This window comes from Rhipicephalus microplus, chromosome X (genome assembly GCF_043290135.1).
Source record: "Rhipicephalus microplus isolate Deutch F79 chromosome X, USDA_Rmic, whole genome shotgun sequence".
NCBI classification, from domain to species: domain Eukaryota; kingdom Metazoa; phylum Arthropoda; class Arachnida; order Ixodida; family Ixodidae; genus Rhipicephalus; species Rhipicephalus microplus.
This window is the reverse complement of record NC_134710.1, coordinates 218,894,229-218,910,309: the sequence shown is the minus strand read 5'-3', so window position 1 is coordinate 218,910,309 and position 16,081 is coordinate 218,894,229. Positions and strand designations below refer to the sequence as shown.

General features: G+C 41.0%; 1 long non-coding RNA gene across 1 annotated transcript in view; it reads left to right on the top strand.

Annotated features, from left to right (window-relative positions):
• Positions 1 to 14,969, top strand: part of LOC119187726 (uncharacterized) — a 70,849-nt gene extending 55,880 nt beyond the window's left edge. The window contains exon 4 of the long non-coding RNA XR_012887212.1: positions 5,122 to 14,969. This is a non-coding gene — a long non-coding RNA (uncharacterized LOC119187726). The remainder of the gene's footprint in view (positions 1 to 5,121) is intronic.
• The last annotated feature ends 1,112 nt before the right edge of the window (positions 14,970 to 16,081 follow it).

Here is a 16,081-nt window from a genome sequence, read left to right as displayed (position 1 = left end):
CTTGGCATTACTGTCTGTTAGATCTCATTATTATTGTGTTAAAAACATGGAAAAACGAGCCCTTAGGTATACACTTCTTTCCCTTATTTCAATAAACGAGGGTCTCGTACTGGCAGACTAGGTGTCATTAGGTTGTATACGAGGGACTATTAATCAGCTGCCCGCTCATAATAAGTTCACGTGCTACGTGACGCCAAACATGCGCATAAGAGAGTGTTTTCACACTCGTCGCTTGGCTTATGGATGGCGCTGACTGTCGCTCCTATGAAGGTGGCTCCAGAAGTCTGGGTAGTGATCACAAACGTATCAAGCTAAGTTTTGGAAGAGCAGTGAAAGTGGGAAGGAGACAAGATGAGCAACTACAGGAAAATTTTTATTCAAAAAGGCAAATTGAAATAGCCACTAAACAAATTGAGAAAGTAATCACGGAGGATAATAAGACAGTGTGGACATACACGAATCTAATTAAGCCCATTGAGCTAGAGCTTGCTAAGACGCGTAACAAGTCACCCCGGAAAAGAAGACACAAACCCAAAAGTTGGTGGAATGAGGAAGTTAAGAGAGCCATAGCAAAACGTCAGGAAGCCTCTAGGGAACACAGACATGCTAAGCAGCGGGGTGAACCGACAGATGATGTTGAAAGAAAATGGGAAACCTTTCTAAGCTGTAGAAGGGCTGCATCCCTTCTGATCAATGAAAAGATTAGAAGAAAGGGAGCTCAGTGGCTGGCAGAAGTACATAAAAAAGATAGAAAGGCAGCTGCGAAATTTTGGAACCATCTAAACTCCCTAAGAAATGAGTCGAGCCTAGAGCACAGTTTTGTAACTACAGCCCAAGGTGCCAGGCTAGAAGGGGACGAAGCTAATGAATATATAAGAACAAGGGTGACAGAAAAATTTCAACAAAGAAGTACTTTATGCACCACAATAGACAAGGACGAATCAAGTGGTGCAATGGCTCCATTTTCACAACGAGAATGGGAAAGGGCTGAGAAAAGGGTTCCTAGTAGCACATCAACAGGCCCAGATGGCATTCCAATTAGGCTGATAAAGACATTAGGTCCGAAGTCTAAGCAGGCTCTGAGAGAGGCAGTGAGCAAAATAATAATCGATGGTGAAGTTCCCGATGGATGGAAACTTAGCAGGATGAGCATGATCTATAAAGGAAAGGGGGACAAAGCTGACATAAACAACTACCGTCCCATAACAGTTACATCAGTGGTCTACAGGCTGGCGATGCAGATTATAAAGGAAAGACTGCAGGCATGGATAGAGGATGAGGGGGTGCTGGGAGAACTGAAGAATGGGTTTCGGAAACACAGGAGGCTGGAAGACAACCTGTTCTCACTGATGCAGTGCATAGAAATAGCAGAAAAAGAATACAGGCCCCTATGGCTAGTGTTTTTGGATATCAAGGGAGCGTACGATATCGTGCTTCAAGAGGAATTGTGGGGAATACTGGACGCACTAGGCGTGGAACATGTAGTCACTAATCTTTTAAAGGATATCTATAAAGGTAACAAGGTAGTTATAAAGTGGGAAAAACAGGTATACAAGCCTGCAGAGGTAAAACGGGGGCTTAGGCAGGGGTGTCCCCTGTCACCCTTATTATTCATGATGTACCTACAAGAATTAGAGGCCCAATTAGAGGGAAGTGGACTGGGCTTCAACCTATCTTTAGTCAAACAAGGAAAACTCATTGATCAGGCACTACCAGCATTAATGTACGCAGATGATATAGTGCTAATGGCTAACAACAAGGAAGATTTGCAGAGATTGATGGACATCTGCGGTAATGAGGGAGATAGGTTAGGCTTCATATTCAGTAAGGAAAAATCAGCAGTCATGATTTTCAATGACAACGAAGGTAGTGAGCTTAGAATACAGGAGGTCACGCTTGAGATAACAGATAAATACAAATATCTGGGCGTATGGATAAGCGATGGGACCGAGTACCTGAGGGAACACGAAATATACGTGACGACTAAAGGTAACAGGAATGCAGCAGTGATGAAAAATAGGGCACTGTGGAATTACAATAGGTATGATGTTGTGAGAGGAATATGGAAAGGGGTCATAGTTCCTGGGCTGACGTTCGGCAATGCGGTCTTGTGCATGAGATCAGAAGTTCAAGCAAGATTAGAAATTAAGCAACGTGGAATAGGTAGGCTTGCTTTAGGAGCTCACGGGAATGCACCAAATCAGGGAGTACAAAGTGATATGGGATGGACATCGTTTGAGGGCAGGGAAGCTAGCAGCAAGATAAAATTTGAGAAGCGATTGAGAGAAATGGGGGAAGAGCGTTGGGCTAGGAAGGTTTTGAGCTACTTGTACATGAAGAATGTCGATACAAAATGGAGGAAGCGAACCAAGAAGTTGACTGGTAAATACTTAGAAAACAGCAGGTGGCCAAACCAAAAAGAACTATCGGTTAAGAAGAAAGTGAAGGAAACAAAGACTGACATGTGGAAAATGAGCATGATTAAGAAGTCTGCACTAGAGATCTATCGAACTTTTAAGCAGGAAATTGCCAAGGAAAGGATCTATGATAATACTCGGGGTAGTTCTCTACTGTTTGAGGCAAGGACGAGAGTACTGCGAACCAAGACATATCAGGCCAAATACGAAGGGGTAGACACAGTATGCAGTGCGTGTGGAGAGGAAGAAGAAACTGCCGAACACTTGATAATGTTCTGTAAAGGGCTTCACCCTATAGTTCAGGATGATGGCGCAGAGTTTTTCAAAGCACTGGGGTCTAGGGACCGGGAGGGCAAATTAGACTTTAAGCAAGTAGACTTAACTAGAAGGAGATTATCTGATTGGTGGCTAAAGCCAAGGCACGAGTGAAAATTAAACTCTTTACTGTAAAGTACGAATCCTCAAACTCACTTTTTAAGGAAAAAAATAAATATAGTTTTGGGTTCATTAAGTATTACGGCTGGGTGGCGCTAGCCACCGCCCGATCTAAAGGGTACAGACATATCCATTCATCCATCCATCCAACTTCGAAATTCACATATAAACCCAAAAAACTGGATGGAGGGAAGGCCGCTGTGGTAGCTCAGTGGTTAGAGCATCGAACACGTTATTGGAAAGTTGTAGGTACGATTCCTGCTCACGGCCGGTTATTTTTTCATCCACTTTTCTTTCTTCTTATTTACATTCCATTAGTTCTAATAACTTCCCCTGTACATTCACTGGCATTACTGTCTGTTAGATTTCATTATTATTGTGTTAAAAACACGGAAAATCGAGCCCTTAGGTATACACTTCTTTCCCTTATTTCATTAAATGAGGGTCTCGTACTGGCAGACTGGGTGTCATTAGGTTGTATACGAGGGACTATTAATCAGCTTCCCGCTCATAATAAGTTCACGTGCTACGTGACGCCAAACATGTGCATAAAAGAGTGTTTTCACACTCGTCGCTTGGCTCGACAGGCGGTCGAGCGTTGCGGGTGGTGGAGAGGGTGAAGCGGGAGAGATGTGTGTTATGAGCGGGTGGAGGATCCGGCAACTGCTGCGTGTGAGACGTTAACGCGCAGCTGCGATTGACCTACTTGGCACTGCTCCAATACCTGCGGTGAGAGAAACGCGCCACGGACGTACGTACGGCGTTACACACGTGAGTCAGAGATGCTTCGCATCTAAACTCACGTCTAAACCTTACATCGGCAGCGCTGACCCGACGAATGCAAAGAATAAATGTCGCGGTCCTAGCAGGAATTGAACCCAAGAATTCTGCGCGGCAATCAAGCATATTCTACAACAAAGCCACGCCAGGTCTCGGATATACTTTTCAAATAGCTCAATACCTTAATATGGTCATGAAACCTTAATAGTTGTTGCAGTGGTGGCAATCCAGCTTTATAAACATTGCATATGTACTCCTATGATGCAGCCGTGACGTCGGGTTAACGTCAATTGTTGCCAGGTGCCATGCACTGAATTTGATTTATGCAGCAGTGTCCAGGGCTACCATCCTCACTACCACCAGCATTTCATACCAGCTTATTGCTTCTGGTGTTCCTAATGCTCAAGTTCATGTTTGCACCATTGCACAAGTGCAAACAACTGGTTATATAAACACTTGAAACTCTTTCATTTCATTTCATTTTATTACCATAAAGACCCCACTAGGGGGTGTTACATAAGGGGTAGATGTAGAGAAATTATACAAAAAAGGATATGCTAACCATGTATGTTAATTGCGAGACAGAAAATGTGTTACATTTTAACTCTTCAATGTATGCCTGCGCGTGGAACATTTGGACGTATATTTGGCGTGATTTCATGACGTGACGCTATAAAAAAATTACAACATGGTCACGCTAAGCATGCCTCCGCATGCTTCGCGTATCGTCGATTCCTAAGCTACGTGGAATCTGCTGAATTTTTCAGAAATATCCTTGGGCAATACGTACTTTCGGCACGAATCTTGACATAGGTATGTGTCATTTTTTACAAGAAAATGTAACTCTCAAGAATGGCGATTACCATATTTTGAATCGTATAGTCAGTGTACTTAACATTTCAAGCAGTACTCTCTATTATATTCATACAAAACACAGCTGTAGTGTATGGCTCATAGATGAAGAAAATGCTGGCAAATCACAACTTGCACTTCTGCAGTTAACACGACATAACTTAAGGGCCCACTGAACGCTTGTGTTATGCATGGTGTACTACTAAGTTATTACCATTACTTCGTGCGATCAGGCTGAGATTATGATCTGTGCATGATCCAGCTCCTCAGCCGCACTATAGTGATTGGCATCGCAAAGCTGTTTTCTGACACGACAGGCATGAGAATTTCGGGACAGGATGTGACAACGAGCAAGTACGCTAAATCTGAGTGCGCCATCAATTCAGTCAATCTGTGTATAGGAGCGAAAATTTAGCCAGGTAATGGTAAAAAAGTGACGCATAGGGAAAAAACGAGGAGCCCTCCAAAATAGAGGCGAGAGAAGTTCGGTGTGCGTGTGCCTCCTTCTTTCTCTCTTTTCTTCTCCCTTTCTCTTTGACAGCTCGCCTTTTTTTTTGCTCATTTCTCTGTTTTATCTTTTTCTTTGTTTTCTTGTCTGCCTTTCGATGCATCACTTTCTACATTCTTTCTTTTCCAGGTGAAAATACTCCACCATGGCTGGGACTAAGTGGAAGCCAATAGGTTAGCAACATGTTCTAGTTGGTTCCAGCATGAACCACTCGAGACTGAAAATGAAACCAGCCGGCCTGGAAATGGAATCAGCTGGAATCATTTATTATAATGACACCAGTTGGTGGGAATTATTATTATTATTATTATTATTATTATTATTATTATTATTATTATTATTATTATTATTATTATTATTATTATCTTCTTATGGCCAGTCTCTTCATCACAGAATACCTGTAGTGCAAGGCAAATAAGTGATAAGGGCTCACTGCCTTCATGATGGGATTCTTTTTGTACATGTAATGCTGACAACATTTACAGTTCAGTGTATGCCAGTACAAGTTTCATTTCAAAAAGGGAAAGGGTATTTCAAGCAGTGCAAACAACTAAAAAACAGTTTGTGTAAAGCACAGGACATATGCACAACCAAATATTGCTGTGTGCTGCATCGAAGTTCAAAGGGGCTGGCACTCCCTGACTTCCTATCGCCTTGCACCTCTCTGCCAGAGGAGGATATGGCACTGCAATTTATAGAAAGACATAAAGCTACTCTGAAAAGGCCTAACTGCTTTTCCTCATATTGCCATCACTTGATCTTTTGGAGATAACGTAAGGTTGCATAAAAACAGGTAGCCGTGCATCAGTCATTCCCTAATACGTACCTTCTTCAAAAATCAGGATGTCCTGAAATGACGGAAATATCCTTGTCCTGTAGGATGTGCCACAAAACTGACTGATATATTTGAGTCTATGAAATGCAGTTAAGATATGTAGGTCTCAGTAAGGACATTATAAATACTGCCTTGAACAGTGTAACAGTGGAGCACAGATTTCATGAGTAAACCGCAAATTAAGTGCAATGTTATCGATGCAATGGTGGTAATAATAATAATAATGATGATGATGATATAATATTACTAACATGATTATAATAGTATTGTTTGGTTTCTGCATACAAAGTAACTAATTGCAAGAAATAAAAGGGGGTGCACAGGAAGGCAGTGAGGTATATTTATAACAAATGCAATCTAATGAATTCTCCTACTGAGTTGCAAAAGAAAGCTGGTCTATTAACACTACAAGGTAGGGCAAAAATAGCAAGACTAAAGATTTAGTTTCAATTAATTCATAGTGACATAAACATCGACACGTCAAAAGTAATTTTTTTCAGTAGTTTTAAGTTAACACATTACAGGCACTCACAAACACTTAATAAATACACTTCCAAATCAAATTGCTATAAATATTTATACTTTCCCCAAATCATAAAAGAATGCAAACATAATAAGTCCTTTTGGTACTGATGCCTCATCTTTCACTGTGTCCTTAGATATGGTACAAGCATCATGCGTAACCGAGAGAAGAGACGAGAAAGAAAAGAAGGCAGTATTTGCCGAACAGTATAATAGACAGTGCTTTCTTAAGAATTACATAGAAACTGCAGTTGGGTAAGATAACTAGATAGCGCTGTACCACTACTCTCCTATTGGCTGCATGGGGGGGCTGTGCCTGGGTATGCATAGAACGAGTGGATCTCTCTGTCTCCTGGACAGTCACCATACGTAGTGGATCGTTGGTGGGGCATAAACGAAGCAGAGTGGTGGGCCGGTTGAAGACACTTGTGCTCGGCTTCCTTGACACACGTCTTAACGGTGTTACCCATGCGCCATCTTCATTCTCGAACGCGATCGGACACATAGACGCACGCACGGACGGACGCTTCACCCCACTCATTATCAATCACTCCATGAATATTCTGTGATTTTTTTAATTTTCTTTTTTTCTTCTGGGATTAAAAAAATTATTATTATTTTTCCTCATTTTAACTTGCACATATGTTGTAATACCACTACTATTACTATATTCTAACAAAGCTTATTCAGCAGTTCAGTACATCTACATCGCCCAACATTTCATACTACACTACGCAGTATAGATTTAAAAATACGCTTCCGTGACGTAATGTCCGTTTTGGGCCCAGCACCCCTCAGCAAGGAACTGAATCGAACCACGAGCGCACAGACACACACACGAGAATATATTTACAGAGAACGTTACTATGAACGAGTAACACTTAAAGTAGTAGAAACATGCAGTCTATAGCTGTACTCAATGTCTCTCTAAATTAGAAAAGTCTCGCTGTGTTTTGATGTGGCTTGCGGGTCGCTGGCGCCGATCGCTCGTGGGCTGTGCGCCGTCTGGCTCGTTGCCGTCCTCAACGTGCGTCGAACCACCCCGTGACACGGCCTTCTGCCGCAGCAGCAGCAGTCGGTAGCTGATTGGTTGCTCCGCAGCAGCTCTCCGCCACCACGCTCGTCTCAGCAGCGCACCGGGGTCGCGCCAGCCACCCGGAACGGCAGCAGGAACATTAGGCCCGCAGCAACCAAAACCCACAGCCACTCTGGACGGCAGCCAGCACTGCGGAACCTCGCGTGGTTCCTGGGCCAGTCGCCCAGCCGGAGTACAGGCCTCGTTCACAGGATGTCCAGCTGTCTGGAACGGCAGCCAGAACAGCAGTGGATCGCCTGGTCCCTGGGCCAGTCGTCCAGCTGGAGTCCAGGAACGGTAGAGCGCCTACATGCCGTTGTCTAGTTCTCCGGACCGGACGTCCAGCCGAGATGATGATGATGATGATGATGATCCTTGATACTCTGGCGCACACCCACAAAGGGGGATCGGCCAAGAACCGGGTGGCTGGATCTTAACTAAAAGGCTTATGGTTTTTCAAACACGAGAACTGACTTCTTGCATGCGCTGCCTCGAACCACCGCCCACTTCGTTTTCCCCTTCACCCCGCACGGCGAACATTGAATTCTTTTTTTTTTCCGCGCCTCTGCATCATGACAGCTTCAAAGTTAGACTCCACTTATTTACTTATAAATTGTGCCATTCTCTTGATGCAGTGATTCATAGACTGAATTATTTTAGAATTTTCTAACACATTTGACAAGGTCAGTCATAAACATTTACTTTAAAATTAAGTCACCTGGACCTTGGCACTAACAAAGTTCAGTACTTTGGATGCTTCACATGAAATTGAACTCACTTTGTGCTCAGCTATGCCCAGCTTATTTCTCATTTTAACTGCCAATGCCCCTTCCTTGCTATCATCTAAATTCCGTCATGATTTGCTGATAATGGTGTTGTCATTTGTAAAATTACTAACAGACACTATTTGTACCACATGTTATAGATATATTGCTAAATAAAAGTAGGGTGGAATTAATCTGAAACTCCAGTACTAACTATAAAGTTAGCAATGCTAACCACATGCTTGGCTTGTGCCAGAAATGTTGCACCACTCCTTCCTTTCTTAATGTTAACGTACAACCAAACCGAAACATGTGCACGCGTGTGCCTTTAACACGTTTTGTAAACAGATTTGTTCAATGCCTATGAACAAGCCTTACCAATGCCTTTTGGCCTGTTTGACACTTCAGGGCCTCTGATGCACTTTAAGGGCACAAGAAAACTTGTGGCTCTTAAAAGTGACTTGTTTCAAGACTTTGCAATATGATGGTTGATTCAAAGTGATAAAATACTGTAGATAAATGAGTAAGCTGTTGTGTCTTGTATTTTATTTATTTATTTATGAATACTGCAATCCCTACTAGGGATTTTCACAGAGTGGGTTACATGAATTACATGAATGCTCAATATCCAGACAAACAGATTTTCAAAAACAGGAAGATAAAAACACACAGAAACAAAAAGTACGCACAAAGCAACCTAAATATGCGAAAATTCGAATGTTTATGGGGACAGAGCTTAATTGGCATGCTATATTAAACACTGTTATCGAGGCTAGAAGAAAACAATGTTAAGGATGGCTGTAAAACTTCGGTGTTGGTTAGTTTGTTCCAGTCGTTTATAGTTCGTGGAAAGAATGAATATTTAAAGCAGTTGTTACGGGTTGCATAGGGTGTTATTGTGCGCTCATGCCTTTGTCGAGTTGCATATCCAGACGAAAATGAAAGAATTTCAGAAATGCCTATCTTGTAATGTCCCTTTATTAGTTGATATAGAAATTTTAGTCTAGATACGCGGTTTCTTTCTGTTAGTGTTGGTAGATTAGCTCGAGCTGAAAGTTCTGTGATTGAAGTGTGCCCAAAGCTGTTATAAATAAAACGAATGGCCTTTTTTTGTACTCTTTCTAGCTTGTTAATATTAGTTTTGGTAAAAGAGTCCCATATAATGGAAGCATAATCCAGAGTCGGTATAACTATTGTTTTATAAGCCAGAAGGCGGACGGAGGGGGTTGAGAGTTTCAATGCCCTTCTGAGGAAGAACAGCTTACGCATTGCAGTGTTAGTTACTGTATTAATGTGTTTCGTCCAATTCAGGTAATCTGTGATCCAAATGCCAAGATACTTGTAATGTGGGACTTGGGAAAGTTTAGTATGGGTAGTAGAGTACTCGTATTCTAAAGGATTCCTTTTATTAGTTATTTGCATGAACACTGTTTTTTCGAAGTTAATAGCCATTTGCCATTCATCACACCAGGAGGACACTTTTTGTAGAGCATCATTTAACACGTGTTGGTCTGCGGGACAGCATATTTCGTTATAAAGTACACAATCATCAGCGTAGAGTTTGATTTTAACTGGGATGCCATCAACAATATCATTAATAAACAGGAGAAAAAGAAGTGGTCCTAGCACTGAGCCCTGAGGAACGCCAGAGTCAACAAGCTGTCTATGTGAGCAGGAATCAGCAAAAACAACAAATTGTTCGCGTTTTGTGAGATATGCAGAAATCCAGTTAACTACTTAAGAATTATTGATTATTCTACCTATCTTATATATCAGTTTAGTGTGGGATACATTATCGAAGGCTTTCGAAAAGTCCATAAAAATAACGTCAGTCTGTGTTCTACTATTTATTGATTTGGCAAAGTCATGTATTGTTTCAACTAACTGAGTGTTTGTCGAATAACCTTTTCTAAAACCATGCTGCAATTTGGTAAGAGCGTTATAGTTGTCTAGAAATTCGCAGACGTGATTGTAAATGATATGTTCCAGAATCTTGCATACCGTACATGTTAATGAAATTGGACGATAATTTTTAACAGAGTTCTTATTTCCGGTCTTGTGAACCTGTTTAATTCTAGCGGTTCCCCAGTCTCTTGGTATTTCTCCATTTTGTAAAGACTTGCAAAAAATGACATAAGGTATTTTGACACCCACTCAGCGTACCTTTTCAAGAAGCTATTAGGAATATTATCAGGCCCTGGTGATTTTTTGGCATCAAGCCTTAGCAGAAGATTAAATCTACCACTTTCAGAAACAATGAAATCAGACATCACTGGTAGGGATGCATGAAACACAGAGGATATACCATTATCTTGGGTGAACACCGATTTAAAATAGTTGTTAAAGGCATGGGAAATTTTCGCGCTATCGTGAGTTCGGCAGCCATCAACTTCAAATGTATCACATTCAGCGGAGTGTGGAGAAATCGAACGCCAAAATTTCTCGGGAGACGTGGTGATAAAGCTTGGTAATGATTCACCGTAATAGTGCTTTTTATCAGCAGCTACTTGGTCTTTAATTTGTAAAGAAAGTTTCGATGCATACTCTGTGAAAAAGAAGCAAGCATGCAAATTAGTAAATTCATAATGAAAACACAATGACAATGGTGCAAGATTGGTTGTTGTGGTAACTCACCTGCAGTTTGATGGTAATTATGGAATATGAATGTTTAATTATCTTGAGTTTTAATGAACTGACATTTAGTTTGTGAATAACAGTATGCTAAAAAGCATGTACATGTTCTTGTTTGGCTGTACAACAATAGCGTTAGGAAATGTTTTTAAAGAATGAGTGGTAAAAAATTTGTGGCACAAGCTAAGAACATTATTAGCATTGCTAACTTTGTAGTCAGCCTGGACATTTGAGAATAATCTAACAGACATCTGCCCAGCCAAGTATTTAAAATTACCAAGGAATTTTCAAGGGATGACTACATAATAATTGCACCTGCATGCATGAGCTCGTGTCTCTCAGGTTTCATGCATGTGCTTCGTCATGGCAGAGCGTGGTGCAAGTACACCCAAGGGTTATCGGCCACTGTTTGGTACACATGTTGTGCAGCAAAATGAATTTGAAATAAGTTTTAATACAAAATGTTTCATTGCTATTTCTCAGTTGATGCATTATTTTCATTGCAATAAAAAAACAAGTACGTCAAATACTGGCTGTATCTTCCCTTGCAGTTATGATAAGGACTCCTAGCAATTTTCAAAGTAGGAATCGAGTATCTGGTGAAAACATCAAGCCCTTAAAATCTACAGAAGTGTTAAGAAAAATCTACAGAAGTGTACAAGTATAGTAACACTTGCTCCTATAGAGGGAAGCAGCCAGCTTCGCTCTAGGAGCAAATGTTATACTTGTACTTCATTTGTTTTTTGCAAAGCAGTTGTAGGGTTCAAATATCTCTATTTTCAAGAAATATGAAGTGAATGAATGAAAGTATAGTTGGGCAGCTAACTGAATGATATAATGACCCGTATGGACTATGACCACTGGAAGGGTGGAGCGGGTGTTGTTGCACGTAGACGTACAGGCTGTAAGGGTAGATAGACAAATCTGGCTGATTGTGCGCAAGTATTAGGGCATGTCAGTTCAGAATAAATACCAGACAAAGATTACAGGTGGCAATACTGATAGATCTGAACTGTTGGAAGCAGTCCAAGCTGGAAAAGAAGTGGCGTATTTATTAGTGACACATTTGTTAAAACTTTGAAAACCAGAAAAGTTTCTCGAGCAGGCAATGTTATGTGATGTTTTTGATGACTGTGACATTGCACACTGTCACTCTGCACATGTGTCTGTTTCCTTATATATTTTCTACCAAAGACACAAACAAAGATAGATGGCAGTTAACTCGCGTCCTGTGTTTCCTGTCTGATGCGAGTGTCATTCTGCACTTTATTACCGTAGAAGTACTTGTTGCTGGGCAGGTTAGTATAACATTATTAGGGGAAATTCCAGACGATCCGTATGTGTGGTGCGGTGTAAATATTTTCGGTAGTTCAGCTGCGAGTGACGCTCTCTCCCTGTACATTTTCATTTTTCCTGTGGTGCTTAGGCATCTAGAATTTTCCCCCTTAGCTTAATTACCTCCCTGAAGCTATGCACCATCTTGCCCATTAACAACCATTGTTAAACTATTGTATGTGGCATTGTTGATGCAAAATGACCTTAGAGTATATGCTAGAGCTTCTGCAGGATCACCGGCTGAATGTGACAACCAGTTCACCATTTATAGGACCCGAAGTATTGACAAATTCAATATATCTGTTCGCACAGTGCTTCATTGGAGTCATGCAAGCTTAAGATATGGTGCTCCCACAAAGAAATTTGTCTTCCTGTGCTGTGACCAATGGGAAAACTATGTAGACAATAACGAAAAGAGATCACAGCTAGGCTTAGCAGTGTGATGTCTGCCTCAATAAATTAATGCAAGTGTGGTTATATCACCATGGTGTTGCCAGTTTATTACTACATTTGATATAAACCTCTGCTCGCTCCACCATGGTGTTCCTGGGGGTGTACACAGTCTTACCTCTGAGACAGCATTGCCAGAACTAATTTCACTGTCACAATCTTGAACAGGTGTACGACAAGCATACGCCAGTGCAGAGAATACAAGAGAAGTGGTCATTGCTTACATGTTCAAGGTCCTATGCACGCACACCGGACTATGACTTTACAGTGTCTTACATTCTGAGTGGAGTATACATGGTGATGGCTGGAGCCATCTTTGTGGGCACCAGCTAGACTGTCACAATGTGCATATTGTTGCTTGAGACAACTGTTTAGGACAAAAAAAGGGCACCGTAGAAAAAAATATTTTTAAGTTAATGTAAACGTTTGTGGTGAGGAGACTCTCAAAATGTATATGGTGTGTCATCTTGCAATAGAGAAGCAACATTTATACCTAGTTTATGTTAGTAGGAGTCTGATAAACATTGGCCATACAAGCTTGTGGCTAGAGAAGGATGATGTCCAGAAGATACCCTCCTGAAATGTTAACCTGCACCGTTTTCCTTTGTCCTTCTTGGTGCACTGGAATTTTTGCCACTAGTTCCTTCAGTGGGTGCTTTTGAAGGGCTTGTGACTAACATCATTCTTAACAGCTACTTTTCCCAAGGGCCAATCCTACTGTTGGAACTTGTTTGCTTGGCAGAAATTTTTAACAGGAAAAGAAGCTTCAATCGTTTCACAAATAAAGCTACAGCATTGCAAGACTACTATGATGTTACGTACACAGACCTCCCACATAAAACTCACTAGAATGTCACCAATTACCTCTCTGGTGAGCCTGATTATGCCTTAAGACAGCATGTAAGTTTCTTGATCCTATACTTTTTAATCAGTACATGAACCTTGAAAAAACGAGATCGTCACGTGCAGTGGATAAAACCAGTGCTTATGAACTACAATGATGCCATCAAAAGCATCAGCAAAAGTAAATTCACCCTGCTAGAAAGCAAATTCTGCATGAAGCCTGTTAATGTACTGTTAACAAAGTCTTCTCGACAACTTCGTTATTTCTATTTCTGCAATTTGCATAATCCTGTTTCATGCATACCTTGCTATACACCCTATAATTATTTACCTCTGAGGTGTTACTCAAGTGACCATACTGCAAGCCTCAGTGCTAACATAATAAAATTGGAGACCTTAATAAAGTAATGCTCTCCAATGCTCATTCCTTAAAAAAAATTTTTAGCATCCCCTTAAAACCCTTTCTTTAAAAACTTGATGATCAGAGATGCGATGTATCTCCACACCTGATGTCGGGCATTTGTCCAATTACAGCCACATTATAACAACAAGCAGCCTTTGTAAGATGCTTGAACACGTGCCATCATCTTTGGTCAACATGTTTCCTGAAACCACCTTGCTCTTAGTTATGCGACAGAATGGTTTTCATAAATTATTTTCTTGCTAAGCTCAACTTGCCTCTTGACAAACTCTGTGTTTAATTTTAGACCATTCATAGGGAGCTATTTTTTTTGATAACTCAAGAAAACCCGATAAAGTGAACCATGATCTTTTAAAAGGAAATTTGCAAAATATGCACAATCATCTTCAATACATAGCCTGAGTATATCTTTCAATAATAATGATCACTTTCATTTTAGAGCACATATCTGATGGCACAAAATCTGGAGTACCAAGGAGTCTGTCACAGGTATTTTTCACTTCTTTATTCCGGGCCATGCAACAATTATAAATTATTCGTTTGATACACTAGAAGTTTCCTGCAGTGTGAATCAATTGCCACAATTTAAAAAAAACTAAGGGGGGAACATATGGACTCTTTACAAAGGTTGAAGTTGGTGCCGATGCCGTCTGCCGCATGACCAGTAATGAGACAAAGCACGGCGCAACGCACTGAACATTGGGCAGTTCCGCGACCACACACGAACTACGGTTTTCAAACACTTTCCTACCGCCTTCCTTCAATACTAAACAAATATAAATTAAGTGATGACAACATATGTCATATTTCCAAAAAGAGAATGCTTCAGCTAATTTTATAAACACCAATGTTTGTTGTTTATTATTGTGTCTGTTGAGAATGTTTGTTTCATACTTTTTTGCTTCTTCTCTTATTGCTTTGCTTTATGTATTTCTATTTTACTATTGTGACAAGTAAGAATGCTTGTTATTGTTTGCTGCTGTTGCTATTGTTCTGGGAGGTGGGACTAGTCAAGCTTCCTACATGCAGCTTTTATCCCACCATCCTTGTTATTTAAACATGTTTTGATATATACGGCAATAAAGTTCACTTCACTTCAAATTAGGCCTAATAACAGTGCTACGCTTCCATTTTACACGCACACACACACGTGTTATGTATGCTTTACTGCAATACACTGCATGCAATTCACCCCATGACACTGCTGAATTGCGGCAATGTTAACTTTTAAAAAGACCTTTAGGGGTTAGCAATTTAAGCTCGACAATGCTCCCAGCAATGAAATTTCTATTTTATCACTTTTTTTTTTCATTTTTATACACTTGCCTAAACTAGTGTTACCAGCCGTCCCGAATTTTGCTGGACTGCCGAAGACTTTGCCCGCGCTGTCCCCGTCGGGACAGATGTCCACGATTTTTTCCGGACCGTTCAGTAAACGAAAAAAAAAAACGTTTTGTGTTATCCAAGGCACGCCAAATAACGTGCGTCCAACTGATCACACAAAGAATTATGTTGCAGCGGATAGCTGCAAGGAACTTTAAACACTTCAGCTGAACTTTCGCGTCAACTTTTACTACAGCATTCTACAGCAAGAAAAAGTGTCACGAAGAGCACAGCAAAATTTCGTGCCACATGAAGAGACCGACGCAATGAAGAGAAGAAACAACGGATTTGTTTGGAAGGCACCGCAACAAAGAAAACTAATTTCCCCACCCACACACAACTACATTCACTGTTGGTTACCACAATCTAAACACACACTGCTAAGCAAACAAATTGCCATCATCTGCGAACGCTTAATAAAGCCACTTAGACAAGAACGTTCTCTAATTTCAGCTTGTGCATTCCGTATCTATCTCGCGCACTTACGCAAGAACAAGCTTCTACGAAAGCATTGGTACAAGTATATACTTCCTCCCAAGTGACACCAGCTGTTTGATCGGTCCTCAAGCAACACGCATGCACCTACCATACATCCGCGGAGTAGTACATGCGTCAGACCAACATTCACAAATCGCATTCCACACGGCCTTTATTTTATGCTCGTTATCATTGCTTGTAGATTTGGTGGCAAACACTTCGGGCGAATGCCGTTAACTACTCGATAAGCACGCGGATGAGAAGCTCCTGAACACGGCGACATCACAGGAATTAACAAAAGCGGCAGCGACTTGCGTATGAATCACTTTCTAACAACAGAAAGCGCCCACGTC